This window comes from Petaurus breviceps, unplaced genomic scaffold (assembly GCF_028583685.1).
Source record: "Petaurus breviceps papuanus isolate PSGF00001 unplaced genomic scaffold, PetGlider_PUasm1.0 126, whole genome shotgun sequence".
NCBI classification, from domain to species: domain Eukaryota; kingdom Metazoa; phylum Chordata; class Mammalia; order Diprotodontia; family Petauridae; genus Petaurus; species Petaurus breviceps.
The window spans coordinates 69,106,034-69,120,598 of NW_027185655.1; the positions used below are offsets into that span (position 1 = coordinate 69,106,034).

The window sequence follows — 14,565 nt, forward strand, 5'->3', positions numbered from 1 at the left end:
AATAAAGTCAATGCTTTGCAAGCTGAAAATATTTACTATTAGAACTACATGAGGCTTTCTCACAAACTATACAAAATAAGACATAGTGAACATGTGCATTTATACAATTGCAATCAGTTACCCCGGATCCCAGCAAATGGGAGTTCCCAGCACAACATCATTAATCTGTGGAGACACAGAGCAATCCTTCTTCAGACACAGGGCCCTCCAATGCTTCGAGGTCAACACCGGATATTTCTTTTCCTTTGTCCAAGGGAGGGTGTGTCTTTTTGCCTGCTTCTCTGAGCAGGCGTTTACCTTCCTCAGCCGACTGCCATTGGAGGAGGGCTAGTGCCTTTCATGTGATTTATCCGGCCCATTCTTCGTGGAGGATTTCCTGGAGGTCCTCTTCCATCATCGTGCCGGGAATCAGATGAGCTAACACAGCCTCTCCTTTTCACATCTTGTTGAAGCAGGCTTTTGAAAAACATAATCACAAAGTCAGCGATTCCCCAAAAGAGATCTGTTATGAATGATAAACTCCATAGTGACCGATTCCGGCTGTCTAAAACTTGACCATTCGAGATGTAGACCATGGCGCCGCTTCTGCCCTCCGCCCTCCGCCCTCTGCCCTCCGTGCGCCGTCGCCTCTGCCTCCGGTGGTCTCCTCAGCTGTTTTCTTTAGTGGATTTTTTTTCCATTTGGCCAATTGTAATTTTTAAGGAATTGTTTTCTACAGACAATTTTTGCCCTTCCTTTCCCAAGCTGTTGACTCTCTCTTCCTCATTTCTTTTGCCAATTTTTCTTCTATTTCTCTTACTTGACTTTTAAAATCCTTCTTGAGTTTTTCAAAGAAGGGGTTTTTGACTTGAGACCAGTTCATATTCCCTTTTGACGTTCTGGATGTGAGTATATTGACGATGTTGTCCTCTTCTGAATTTGTGTTTTGATCTTCACTGTCCCCACAGAAAGAATCTATGGTCATTGTTTCTGCTCTTGTTTCATGATGTTTGCCTATTTCCTGGCTTCTAAGGTGAGCTCTCCTGCTGGAGCACAGGTGACACAGTTCCAGGCTTCTTGTGCCTGGTCCTCAGGTGCTGGCAGCCTGAGGATATAGGGGTCGGGCAGCTTACCTGGCACTGCTCTGGGGTCCTAGTGGTGGTGTCTGAGGTATGCTGAAGCTAGGTGAGGTTTTTCTGCATTTCCATGGTGCTGCTCTGAAGCATGTGGTGGTCTGGTAGCTGGAGGATGCCTGACCTCTGGGGCTGCACCAGAGAACAGGGAAATTGAGCTAGTGGCAGATGCCTGCCTGCCCAGATATATTCTGAAGAGTCTAGAGGTCCACTGCTCTGCTGCTGGAGGACACTTGCCCATCCAGGGAAGTGAGGGGAGGTTCTGCCAATCTGGGGCGGTACTGTAGCAGATGGAGGTGCACAGAGTTCTACCTGGCAGCCCCTCTGGCTATGCTAAGGCACTTGAGTGGTCCTAGCATTGGTGTTTGCCTGCTCCACAATACTGGGGCTCAGGATCTCCTGCTGGTTTGCTGAGGTAGGGCTTGCCGCTGGCTTGCTGGGATGCTTCTTGTCCTGGAATGAACTCTCCTTTTGCCTGAGTGAGAAGGACCTTTCTTAGTGATTCTCCAAGTTTGCCAGGCTAAAAGATTGCTCCATTCTCCCTTTCTACTGGTTCTGCCATTCTAAGATTTTTCCTGGGATGTAAATTTTTTTTTTAAAGGGAGAGTGACAGTGATTTACTGCTTGCTCTGCCATCTTGGCTCCCCAAAGTCCTACTTCTACCAAGTATATTTATTAAAAAGGTTTTGCTTTTCTTTATTCCTTTAAAATTGGTGCAAGGGAGGTAGAAAGTAGTGGGGGGAAACCCAATTGCTTCTTAATTGAAAAAAATTATTTAAAAGTAAAGAAAGTACGAACTCGCCATTCATTATTCAAAGATTAAGATTTTACCAATAAAATAAATAGCCAGGTGAGAATATTTCTGCTTATGCTTCAGAACTTATATTGTATAATTGATTTTGGCCTTGGAATTTGGAAGATTTCATAGGTTATGAAGCATGACGTAAAGTTTACTTAATAGCAAAAACAAATTAGGTTATTATTTCAAACAATGGGAAAATAGATATTTAGAGTAGTATAAATTAAGGCCCTCTAGGGGTGGGGAACCTGTAGCCTGGAGGCCATGTATTGCCCTCTAGATCCTCAAGTACAACCCTTTGACTGAATCCAAACTTCACAGAACAAATTCCCTTAACAAAAGGATTTGTTCTGTGGCAGCTAGGTGGTGCAGTGAATACAGCAACAGCCCTGGAGTCAGGAGGACCTGAGTTCAAATCTGGCCTCAGACACTTGACACACTTACCAGCTGTGTGACCTTGGGCAAGTCACTTAACCCCAATTGCCTTGCCTTCTGCCTTCAAAAAACAAACAAACCCCAAAACAACAACAAAAAAGAATTTGTTCTGTAAAACCTGGACTTAGTCAAAAAGTCACACTCAAGGACCTGAAAGGTCACATGTGTCCTTGAGGCCACTTTCCCCATCCCTGAGGCTAGCCAGTGAGCATGCTTCTTTGTAAGCTACAGTAATTAAAGCGACAACTTCTGATAATACTATCCATATCTTGCAAGAAGAAAGCTCATGGCAACAGCATTAGAACAATAAAAGAAATACATGCTCTACAATACTTTGAGACCTATCCAGATATGCCAATACACATTCAGACTGTGACTGATGCTCTGTTTTGAGATTCGAGGATATATTCTGTAGATCCTGAAAGAAGCACCACCAGATTATCTCCATTTTACTGCAGAAACAGAAACTCTGAGAGGTCATATAACTTTCTGAATGCTGTTAAAAATCCATCAACAAGATATCCAGGAACTGTCATAGTTGTTCATATAATCTTTCATCAACTGATATTGATTAATTGTATGATAGTAAAATCCTAGAAACACAGGATATTTAGAGAGCCAATGACTTAAAATACTGAGTTATTTAGCATTGTGCTCATAAATCTCAATCAATATAGGATGGATGTTGAATCTAACTGAGGTGCATCATTAATGAGTAAAGTTAAATTCTACACTATTCTTTTGCAAGGCTCTCTACTGAAATGGTTGTATCCACTATGAATTGTTTAAGATCACAAAGATCATAAAGTTTGTATTTTTCATGTCCTCTCAGATAGTATCAGCTCAATAGAGGTTAATGGCTGAGCCTTGCCTGGTAGTTAGGACCAGATGTTCTTTGCAAGTGGGAGGGAATTAGATACTGAATCATAGTAGAAACAAACAAAATGTGATCAGAGCATAAAAGCCTTGAAAAAACTGATAGAGAAGAAAAAGAAGGGAAGGAAGCACAAGTCAGGCACATAGTAAGTAAGCACTTTTGACAATAAATGAAAGAAATATGATGTCTTGCATATTTGAAGAGGTATGAATCTATGACCTATGATTTCATGAGCACCAGGAAATTCTGGGGAGGAAACTCCTAGCAATGCGGGTCAGCAATTAGTCTGTAATTACAATCTTAGAGAGTTACCTGTACTGAGAGGTTAGTAATTTGCCCAGTGTCACATAATTATGCAATTCAATTTAGTGGCAGGCACTATACTAAGTGCTGGGAATACAAATAAGAAAAAGAGAGTCAGTACCTGCCCTCAGGGAGCTTACAATCTAGTGGGGGGGGGGAAGGAAGACAGCACGTAAAAGAAAGCTAAAAAGGGGTCAGAGGGCCATAGAGGAAGGCAAACAGAGCTGCTGATGGAAAATGGAATTACCTAGAATATTGTGATCCCTCTATGAAGGAAGACTTTGGGAGGAGTTTAATGGTCTGCTCTCCAGTCCTTCAGTCAAATGAAAGAGGTTACTAAGGGTGAGTTGAGAAGGTGATGAATAACAAAATCTGAATTAAACTGGTGATGAGATTTCAGGTGTTCAGCTTATGCTAGGGTGGAGCATGATGTTAAGTCATGCATAGTTGCAGATGGAAAATTAGTTAGCTGGATACCTGTACCTAGCTATTATGTAGGATTTGAGCCCAAGTATTCCTAAATCCTAGGTGGTTCTGTGGATAGAATGCTGGGCCTGGAGTCAGAAAGACTTAAGTTCAAATCTGGCCTCAGATACTTACTAGCTCAGTGACCCTGGGCAAGTCACATAGCCTTCATTTGCCTTAATCCACTGGAGAAGAAAATGGCAAACCACTCCAATATCCTTGCCAAAGAAAACCCCCTGGATATGAATTCCATGGGATCATGAAGAGCTGGACATGATTGAACAATAAACAATTCCTCCAAGTCCTTGCACATAGTAGGCACTTAATACATGTTTAATGAGTTATGAGGTGAGTTGAATATGTTATTGGATATGAGTTGGATAGGTCCAAAAGATGAAATGAATGTTGAAAACTAAAAATAAATTAATTAATAAATTGGAAAAAAGAAAGACCCCCCAATTTTTATTTTATATCAAAAACATTTGATATGTAATTCTTCCCACCAGCTTATGTCTTGTTAAGAATTAGTTATCTTGGGGTGGCCAGGTGGCTCAGTGAGTTAGAGCACCACCTCCAGTGTTGGGACGACCTGGAGATCGAATCCCGGGCTCAGACACTCAGGACCACACCCAGAAATAACTGGCCATGTAACCTTGAGCAAGTTATTTAACCCCAATTGCTTAAAAAAAAGAATTAGTTATCTGATAACTTGGGCAGCCTACAGTGATTCTACCATCTCTTGCATGCAATACATTGATCAATAAGTCTTCTTTAGTTGCCCCATGTATTATTTCTAGTTGTTAAGACCTGATAACTGTCATCACAAACTATTCCATTTCCTTAAAAATAGCTGGATGACCCCTATTTATTCAACACCTTATTATCTACTTATTATTGATTGAATTTATTTCATTGTTTCCCATGAAGGTCTTTTGATTCCACTCTTCAATGATTCCACACATTACTGCTTTCTTACCATATCAGTGCTTCAGTATAATTTTACATTTATGTTTAGTCACAAAATGTCAAGTGGAAAGAAGGTAATAACTATTTATTCCTCAGGAAAAGTGACATATATTGAATGGGGCTATGAACAGAGGTCAAGAAATTCCATATCTCTTCTACATTCAAACTTTTATCACTGTATTGATCCTAAGTTTTCATAGGAGATTTTTCTGAGCATAAGCCTTCATGGATTATCAAGGGATGTCACTGAGACTCAAATTTTAGTCTTCCCACTCAGAGTCCAATTCTCACAGAATATTATTTCACCAAATACATATCCCTGGAGTCTTTTGTTCAGTACTTAGGACTATTTTATACTTTTTTGTTCAGTAATTAGGAGTATAAGCCCATTCAACATTGTAGATCTCATACTTTATTCTACCCCCTCTGGAAACTTAATTTTAATAGGCATCCCAGACCCACCTGGGTCTGATCAAATCATATAATTAATTGTTAAAGCTGTCATGTTGTTTCATTTCAACACTTCAGATACTGTGAGTTCCTGTGCATCTATTTGATTCTATTGTTCTATAGTGGTTCTATGGTGTGGGTGAAATGTCAAACAAAGAAATGAATTATTTAAGGTCTTCACAATCCACTAATATGATTTTGTTTTTCCTATAAATATATTTAATTGGGTAAATTGAATTGTTATTCCAGAAACCAGTCAGTATAATTGCTAGACCTTACTAAATGCAACAAAAATAACCAGAAATTGGTTTGTTTTGCATGCAAGCATTGACTTGAAGTCTGTAGATATAGAAATGTCTTTGAGGAAGCTTATCATATTGACACTATTTGACATAACTGGCCAAAAGTACTTATTTTAGACTGAAAGTGAACAAAACTTTTGCTCAAGAATCCAGATTTTGTAGAATCATTCCGGGAGAATTTCTTCATTCTAATAAACTCTCTTTCAAAATACCTTGATGTGCTTGCTCATAGTTGCATCTTAATACCTCTCCTACAAAAACCATAACTCTTGTCCAGTTAGTTGTTTGTAACACTTAGATTGTTAGACTATCATTTCTGATCACTGGTCTTCATTTACCTCAGTTAAACTAAAAGAATTTGTAGACAGAAGCCTTATCCAAACTGTCACCATCACACCTAATCTCACTCAGGCAAATGGTGAGATCAAAAGGATGGTGGAGACTCAGGATGCTGGGGAGTAGATTGTTGGAAAAGATTGGCCAATGAGATTCAATGTGTTTCTCATCATTCAACATGTCTTACCGTGTTCTGCAAAAAGAGCCAGTCCTGCTGAATTGCTAATGAGGTAATGTTTTAAGACTTACCTCGACCCTTTCCATCTCAGATTGGTAGAGAATAAAGTAAATTTAAAAATATCTTAAATGTCATTTTGTACCTAACCTAGTTATTTTTTTTTTCAAATTTTAAACCATAAGTCCATTAGTTTAATTAGAGCTACAGATCATTTGTAGAGCTGGGTGAAGACCTTCAACACTTACAACTTAGTAACTTTTCTATCTTTCCTTTTTGCTAGCAGTGAAACTAAGTTTCTAGATGTGAAAATAGCAGAGGGATGACAAAAATAGCCTATGCCATTTTAGGAGGAAGCTATAGCTTGGCAATTGCTTGAATCCAAAAGTTATAAGTCAATACGTTCTGTATTGACATCCCCGAACTGTTGCTTTCCCTACTTTCATTATATGTACATTTTCATTTTCCTTCTATCATTAATATACAGTCTTACCTCAGTAAACATTTCTATAGTGTTTTAGAATTTACAGAGCATTTTATATGCATTATCTTTTTGACAGAGATAGAGACTGGACATGTGATTTCATTGGCATAGGGAATTCCCTGAAGAGAAAACTCCCTTTACTGAAGCCAATTAGCACCTTCTCTACAATTTATAATCTTAAAGTGCTGTAGTTAATTAAGAGGCTGAATGACTTGTTTAGGATTACACAAGCAATATGTATCAGAGGGAGTACTGGAACACGTTTCCCTGATTTTGAAATTATATCTCTATATCTGCTATACTGCCATCTCATATAAGATCCTGTATATATCTATAAGGTAGGTTATGCAAGTATGATTAATCCCATGTTATAAATAGAAAAACTGAAGCTTAGCAGGGCTAAGTGACCTGTCCATGGTCAAATAGCTAAGATGGAAGGGCAATAATGAGGACTCAAATCTAAATCCTCCAGATATATACCCAATTCTTTACCTACTACTCCACAGCTGCCTTTATATTATTAAAGACACTGTAGAATCATAGAATCAACAAAGTAGAGTTGAAAGGGACCTTGAAGTCATCCAAGCCTTCATTTTATAAACTAAGAAATTGAGACCCAAACAAATAACCTCAACCTAGATCTTAGATCTCCAAGTCTAGTGTTCTAATTCTATTTACTGAACAATCAAAATGGCATGATATTGGTAAAACATAATGCCTGGCACATAAAAGGCACTTAACAAATGCTTGATTCCTTCCTTAATTCAATCACTTTATCCCATTTCACAGAATGCAAAACATAAACACCCTGAGGATGAGTTCTGTTTGCCTTTTTTTGTTGGGACTAGACTTGAGATTTCATCAGTACAGGAAGCTCCCAGGTAGGATCAGAATCTACCAACGTGGGCTGGCATCTTCTCTCCAACTTAGTGTCTTACAGTTTCCTGGGACACCAAGAGAGAAAGCGATTTGCCCAGGATCTCACAGCTATTCTGTCAGTAACAGGGCTTGAAGTCATGTCTTGGCTAAGGTCATCTTTCCATCTACTACTATGCCACACTGTATCTCTTTGCTTACTCAACACTATTGTATTTAATACTTTAATTACTTAATTAGGCAATAATAGGCTTCTATATTATAACCATTAACCCTTTTTTGTTTTTCATCCCATTCAGTCCCCTGCATCATATTTTGGGAATCAATCTTTTGTATTCTCCCTCACAGAATAATAGAAATACATAATTGTATCATCTTTTCCCCTCCCCTCAAACAAGAAGGGAGAGCTGGATATAAGAAATTATATATTAAAACTTTCATAAATTTGATGGAATAAAGATTCTCTTTTAGGTGGTTGAATCCCAAACAATGAGTGCCAAATGATAGCTTTAAAACTAGGAATCTTGATACATTATTGAGCAAGTTACTTTTGAGAATGGCTTTATGGGATAGAGAAGAATAGGAAAAAGTCTCAATCCAGATCATTTAAATGAACTACATACTACTTTCTTTGGAGACAATGATCACATGTATCAAACAGAAATAGAAGAAAACTAACAGCCTCTTTTCTCAGAAAAAAATACCACCCCCTTTCCTAACTCTCTTTTTTTCTTTAAATCTAATTCTATTCCTACTTTAAGCTTTGACATTTTAAACAATTCTACCCATTTTCACCTTCTTACAGCTTTGATGGAAGATGTATTTGATGCATTTAAAAGAAAGTAATTGATTAGAAAGGTAAATAGGGAGGATGGAGCCTTTGCATTTGGAGATTGGCCATTTGTATGGCCAGTACTTTCTCTGTGTGATCAACACTGTCTCTGTCAACATTGACTTTGTTTTTACTGAGCCAGTGGGAGGCAGAGACACTTTCAAAGGTGGGAGAAAGTGTAAGATGGAGGCAAGATAGGAAGCAGAGCAACAATAGTAAAGAATGCATACTCAAATGAGGTCATGAATGTAAAACATCTGCAAACTTAAAAGTATAAGAGTGAGTCGTCATCATCATAATCACCATCATCATCATTCTGTACTTCATTTCATGGGCAGATGAGCCTGGGGGAGGAGCAATGTCAGTGTGATGCATTCTGGAATAATCAAAGAACTCCCCCAAAATGCTCCCTGGCTATAAAATTTCTTTAACCCCCACATATTCATATGTGATCAGTTGATACTCATTTGGATTTACAAGCTTTTCTTTAGGAAGCAAACTTCTTGTCTGCTAAATTGCTTTAGTTAAGATTGCATTGATTTGGAAGGAGTAGGGGGAAAGAAAGGGAGATCGGGACAATTTTTGAAGCACAAGCAGTACGGTCCCCTCATTTTGAAGATAAGAAGATTAAGGTTGATAACAGTTGAAAAGATATGGTTATATATGGTCAAGGTTATAAATGTATCAGAGCTAGGAGCTAATAAGGTACCAGAGCTAGGGTTCAAACGCAAGTATTCAGATACCAAATTCTACTATTCTTTCCTCCACATTCATTTTTTTTTGACGGGGGAAGGCAAGGCAAAGGGGGTTAAGTGACTTGCCCAGTGAGGTCACACAGCTAGTAGCTCTCAAGTGTCTGAGGCCATATTTGAACTCAGGTCCTCCTGGCTCCAGGGCTGGTGCTCTAATCACTACACCACTTCGCTGCCCCTTTTCCTCCACATTCTTAATATAACTTTGTATATTATGCATGGCACACTTGGTGGGGCCAGTTTTTGATAGGTAGATGGATCAATTAGTGGACTTAAAAAGACGTATGAGAACCCTGTAATCCTGGGAAAGTTAGAGGAGAGAACTAAAATAAGGGAGAGATGAATTTTGTCTTGGGATCTGGGGACAGCCATCATACCAGTGAAAATCATTTCTACATTGACTTTATAGTTGCTGTTGCTGATGATCAAGGAGGTGATGCCATGACATGCAAGTGAACTGGATTTAAGTGAGGGAGGGCTGTGCAAAGTGACCAGCCTCACTTTCTCCTTTGGAATTTATAGTATGACTTTTTAAAAGGAACCCTTAGAACTTATCTTTTTTGAACATTGAATGTTCTGGAATTTATAAGAATTAATGTCAAAGTTGCAATTGTTTGTGGACCAGGCTTGTGATTTCATTGTTATTAGAAACACCAGATGATAAAGCTTCAATGCATATGGACACTTACTGTGCAATTTACAATCTTAGAGAATTCCCCAGGGGCACTGAGATGGCATGTGACTTGGCCAGTCACAAAGTGAGGACTTCTCAGACACTAAATTCAAACCTAGGTCTTCTTGACTCTTAGCTGGTTCTCTACCTACAAATTCATGCTCCCTATTAAGTGTTAAGCTATTAAAGATTTAAGTTGACACAATGAACAAATCTGACAAACTTAAAGGCCTGGATGATCAAGTAGAAATAAGTATCTATATAGAAAAATTCCATAAACTTAGTTTTTATCAGATCAGAAAGGACAAGACTGCACTTCCTGATAAATACAAGGGCATACTACTCCTCTCTACTGCATGTGGTACCCAGACTCTGAACTTGGTGAATGAAATAAATTTTTAACTTCTACAGTAATGTTCTGAGGGCACCTGAACCAACTACTTTCTACAGTCAGGCTTTGTTCCTACTTACTTTCCAAGAAGCCAAAGAAGGAAAAAATATGTATGGCATCTATGCAGCCTGGATTATCAACTAATGGATGCATAGCTCACATAACTAAATTAATTTTACTTAAGAAATCAGTGAAGACTTGAACTCTGGTCTGAGAGGTGAAAAATGACCCTTTATCTGTCAAGGTACTTAGCTCCAATTATCTCTCTAGCCTTCTGAAGTGCAATTTCATCTGAGTAATGAGTCACTGCTTCATCAACCTAATACTGTAGCCCCTTCTGAATAAAAAAAATCTTCGAGAGATTAAGAAGTTGTTAATAATTATTCATTTGTTCATTGAGCAAATTACCTGATTTAAAAATAGAGTGAGGGCTGAGGTCCATAGTTTTCAAACAATCATTTAATGATGACAACATAGGGATATTACTTTGAAGAAATATAAAACATATTCAAGATAATACAGAATAAATACATGTGAAAATAGATGTAAAGTTGTGTGTTCAGGGCCATGTTTATTAGCAATGTAAGATCAAATGAGGTAACATATGTAAAACCTTTTTGAAAACTTTGAAGTATTAAATAAAATTGCAGTCATCACTATCAATACTGCCATCATGGCCATCATTCTATTTTTTATGCCCTGGTAGATGAGTTAAGTACTTTAAATTAAAAAAAAGTTATATTCATTTGCTGTTCAATACTATTTTAAAAATAGGATAAAATCAAGAATTGAGCTATTAATAGTATCTTGTCATTAACAATTGCTCAATAGTAAACATTAATAAATACTTAATATTTTAATATTTAATATTATTTGGTTTTTACTCATGTAACAATTCCATTTTGTTACTGGATTTGGAAAACTGTTATTGTAAAAGAGGGAATTATTCAGACTCAGAAGGTCAAAGGAAAGAAACATAATAAAAGTGAAAATTATTTTGAAACTTTTTTTTAAAGGAAAAAAAGGTTTAAAGCATCACTAGGTACCCAAGTGAAAATAAGGACTACCTAAATCCTGTGGTTAATTAAGGCATGGTGGAGACATCATAACAAAAACCTTTTTTTAAAAGGGCACTGCCATTTTCCTCCTTTGCTTATCTTGGCTTCTGGTCTTTTTTAGGTGACTTCCAGGCAGGTACCCCATTTGTGCTTCATCTCAACCTCATTCTAGTGCCCAGGAAAGTGGAACTTATTCTGTGTCTCTGAAAACTGTCAGGATTTATTGGGATAGTTCTCATGAGCTTTGATATCTGTGCATGATATCTTTCATTGTTGCAGATCAAAGTATTAGGAGAAAATATTTTTGAAAAAAAGTAGAAATGACTTTCAGAGGGAGCATATTGTGGGATTGTGCACAATTCATTATGGATAACAGATAAGAATTATAACTTAAAGTGAAGCTTTCTAATTTCTTCCCTTTGCTGTCAGGTTCCATCTCATTGCCTATCTTGATATTGCTGCGTGGACAGTGCTCTACAAATCTGTCAGTTCTAAGGTTAAATCTGGCCTTGGACAATTATTGTCTGTATGATCCTGGGCAAATCACTTAATCACTGTCTGCCTCAGCTTCCTCAACTGTAAAATGGGGATAATAATAAGACTTACCTCCCGGTGTTTCTGTGAAAATAAAATGAGGTAAAATGCGTAAAAAGTGCTTAGCATAGTTCCTGGCACATAGTAGACATTATATAAATGCTTATTCTTTCCCTTCCTCTGTAAATCTGAAACCTACTGAACACAAAATTTCTTCTATTCATGTTTGTAAAATCTCAGAAGAAAAAAGTTTAGATATTCAAAACCAAATTATGCTTTTGTGAAAAAGCAAGGTATCCTAAACTTCAGTTTCTATCTCTCTCACAGCCTGACAATCTTACTGTGAAGTACCAAATTCCTAACTTTCTTTAGCTAGAATGAGCCAGGAACAAAGTCTAGCTTTTAAGCGGCTGTTTTACATCATGAAATCAAACCAAGTAGAAGCACTATTCTCTCCTAGTCACTCTGGCTCCAAATTTGGGAGTCATCTTTGACACTCTCCCTCTTGTCCAATCCATCTGACACACTGCCAAAAGACTAATCTCTCTTAAATACAACTTTCATCATGCTACTCTTTGGCTCTGACATTGAAAGTTTTCCACATTCTGGTTCCATTTTACCTAGCAAATCTTGCCTCCCTTTACTCCCCAGCATGAATCAGTCAGAAGGATTTCTTCATAACACCCCACACCCACAGTACACAATCCTAATTGTATGTCTTTTTCTCTCCTCTGCCTATTATTAATTCTCTCTCAGCTCCAATATGGAAAGTTGAAAGTTTTATTTGAAGATGAAGGTCTCCTAATTTTATATATGAAGAAACTGAGGCCCAGGGTGGTGAAATGTCTCACTCAACATTGCTTTCTCTATAGACTCTTCCCCTGCTCTCAGGCCCATATTACTCTTTCTATTTTCTAGAGTCTCATGACACTTAATACTATTCTGTTTTATATGTCTACTTAAGCCATTCCAAGTTTTTATTTCCCAACTCTTTAAGGGAAAAGGACCATATATTTCTTTGTTATATATCTTGGTACCTAGCAGAATACTTTGTCCATAATAGGTATTCATTCAATCCCTTTGGAATGAATTATATTGCCAGAATAGAATAATGTGCATAAGTGTGACTAGACTACTTCTTTAAACTTTATTACATATTTGTTAAACTCAGTTAAAAAGTGTTTTTTAAAGCTCTTGTAAAATCAACTTTTTTGTAACTCCTAGCTTTTAAGGAAGGGAGTCTGTTTCAGAAAACAGTCTGAATCTGAACCAAGTTTGTGATGTAGAACTGTCTGGAACTTGGCTAACAAGAAACACGTTATGTAAATTAAAGCAAGCAAAAATTGCTGCTTAGTGGCCAGCTATGGAGTCAGGAAAAGTCTACTGACTTTTCAGAGCAAGTTCAAGTTCTCCGACCCATACTGTGATCATTTGACTATAGGGGAGTCGCAACCTCACAGTACTACAGATGACTTTCTAGGACTCTCAGTCAATGAACATTTATTAAGTGTCTATACTAAGGGGATACAAAGAAAGGTAAAGAAAACCATCCCTGCTCCCAAAGAACTCACACTCTAGCATGCAAACCATGAGGCACAAACAAGCTATAAACAGAGTAAACTGGGGGTAATCTCTGAACAGAGTTACTAAGATTAAGGAGGAAAGGAAAAGGCTTCTTGCAGTAGGTAAGACTTTAATTGAGACTTAAAGGAATCCCGGAGAGCTAAGAGCCAGAGTTAAGAAGGGAGCTAATTCCAGGCATGGAACCAGTTAAAACACTCGGAGTCAGCAGATGAAGTATCATGTGAGAAGAACAGCAAAGAGACTAGTTTCTCTTGATTGAAGAATAAGGGAAGGGGAATAATACATAAGTAAATAGGTGGTGCAGTGTATAGAGCACTGGCCCTGGAGTCAGGAGGACCTGAGTTCAAATCCAGCATCAGACACTTAACGCTGGCTAGCCATGTGACCTTGGGCAAGTCACTTAACCCTGATTGCCCTGCCTTCCCCCCTCCAAAAAAGAAAAAAAAATAAAGAAAGAAAAATGGAAAGGTAGGAAGGGACCATGTTATGAAAAGTTTTAGAAGCCAAACACAGGATTTCATATTTCATCCTAGGTAATGGGGATCCAATGAAGTTATGGAATAGGGCAGCCATATGGTCAGACCTGAGTTTTGGAAGATAAATTTGGTAGCTTGGTTCTATGGTTTAATTGTATATATAAGTTACAGACAAATTGACAATGTGGAGGGGGATACCAGACCAGGATTTTTTTATGCTTACAAAAGACCATTCTCCTCAGCTCCACCCACCCACCCCACTCTATCTCTCAAAGAACCAAACAATACTTGGCAGCACTGTTGGAGGGAGGAAGCTTGTATTAATCTCATAAAAGATCCATGAAATTTTCTTCTGGGTGGGGGAAAAATAGTCATAAGAATGTTAATGTTGCTCATATGAGTTCTTTTTCTTGACTTGTGCCAAGTTGTATGAAACAGGAAGAGCCAGGAAGAGATGGGGAGCTCAGAATTTGGGAGAGCTGCTTCAAAAGAAGAGGCTCTGGACAAGTGAAGTCAATATAATATTCTCTTAAACTGAATGGAAGCTGCCATGGTAAACTGTCCAGAATACAAAGTGCTTTAGAAAACCTAATTAGAAATATCATATTGCAAACCCCGATGCTACCTTCCAATCTTCCCTCTCACCCTCATCTCTTGTATCTGTTCAGTTACCAAATCCTATTGG

General features: G+C 38.0%; 1 pseudogene; it reads right to left on the reverse strand.

Moving 5' to 3' along the window:
- Window positions 1-225: 225 nt before the first annotated feature.
- LOC138170453 (selenoprotein K pseudogene) lies at window positions 226-654 on the reverse strand (annotated as a pseudogene).
- Between the last annotated feature and the right edge of the window lie 13,911 nt (window positions 655-14,565).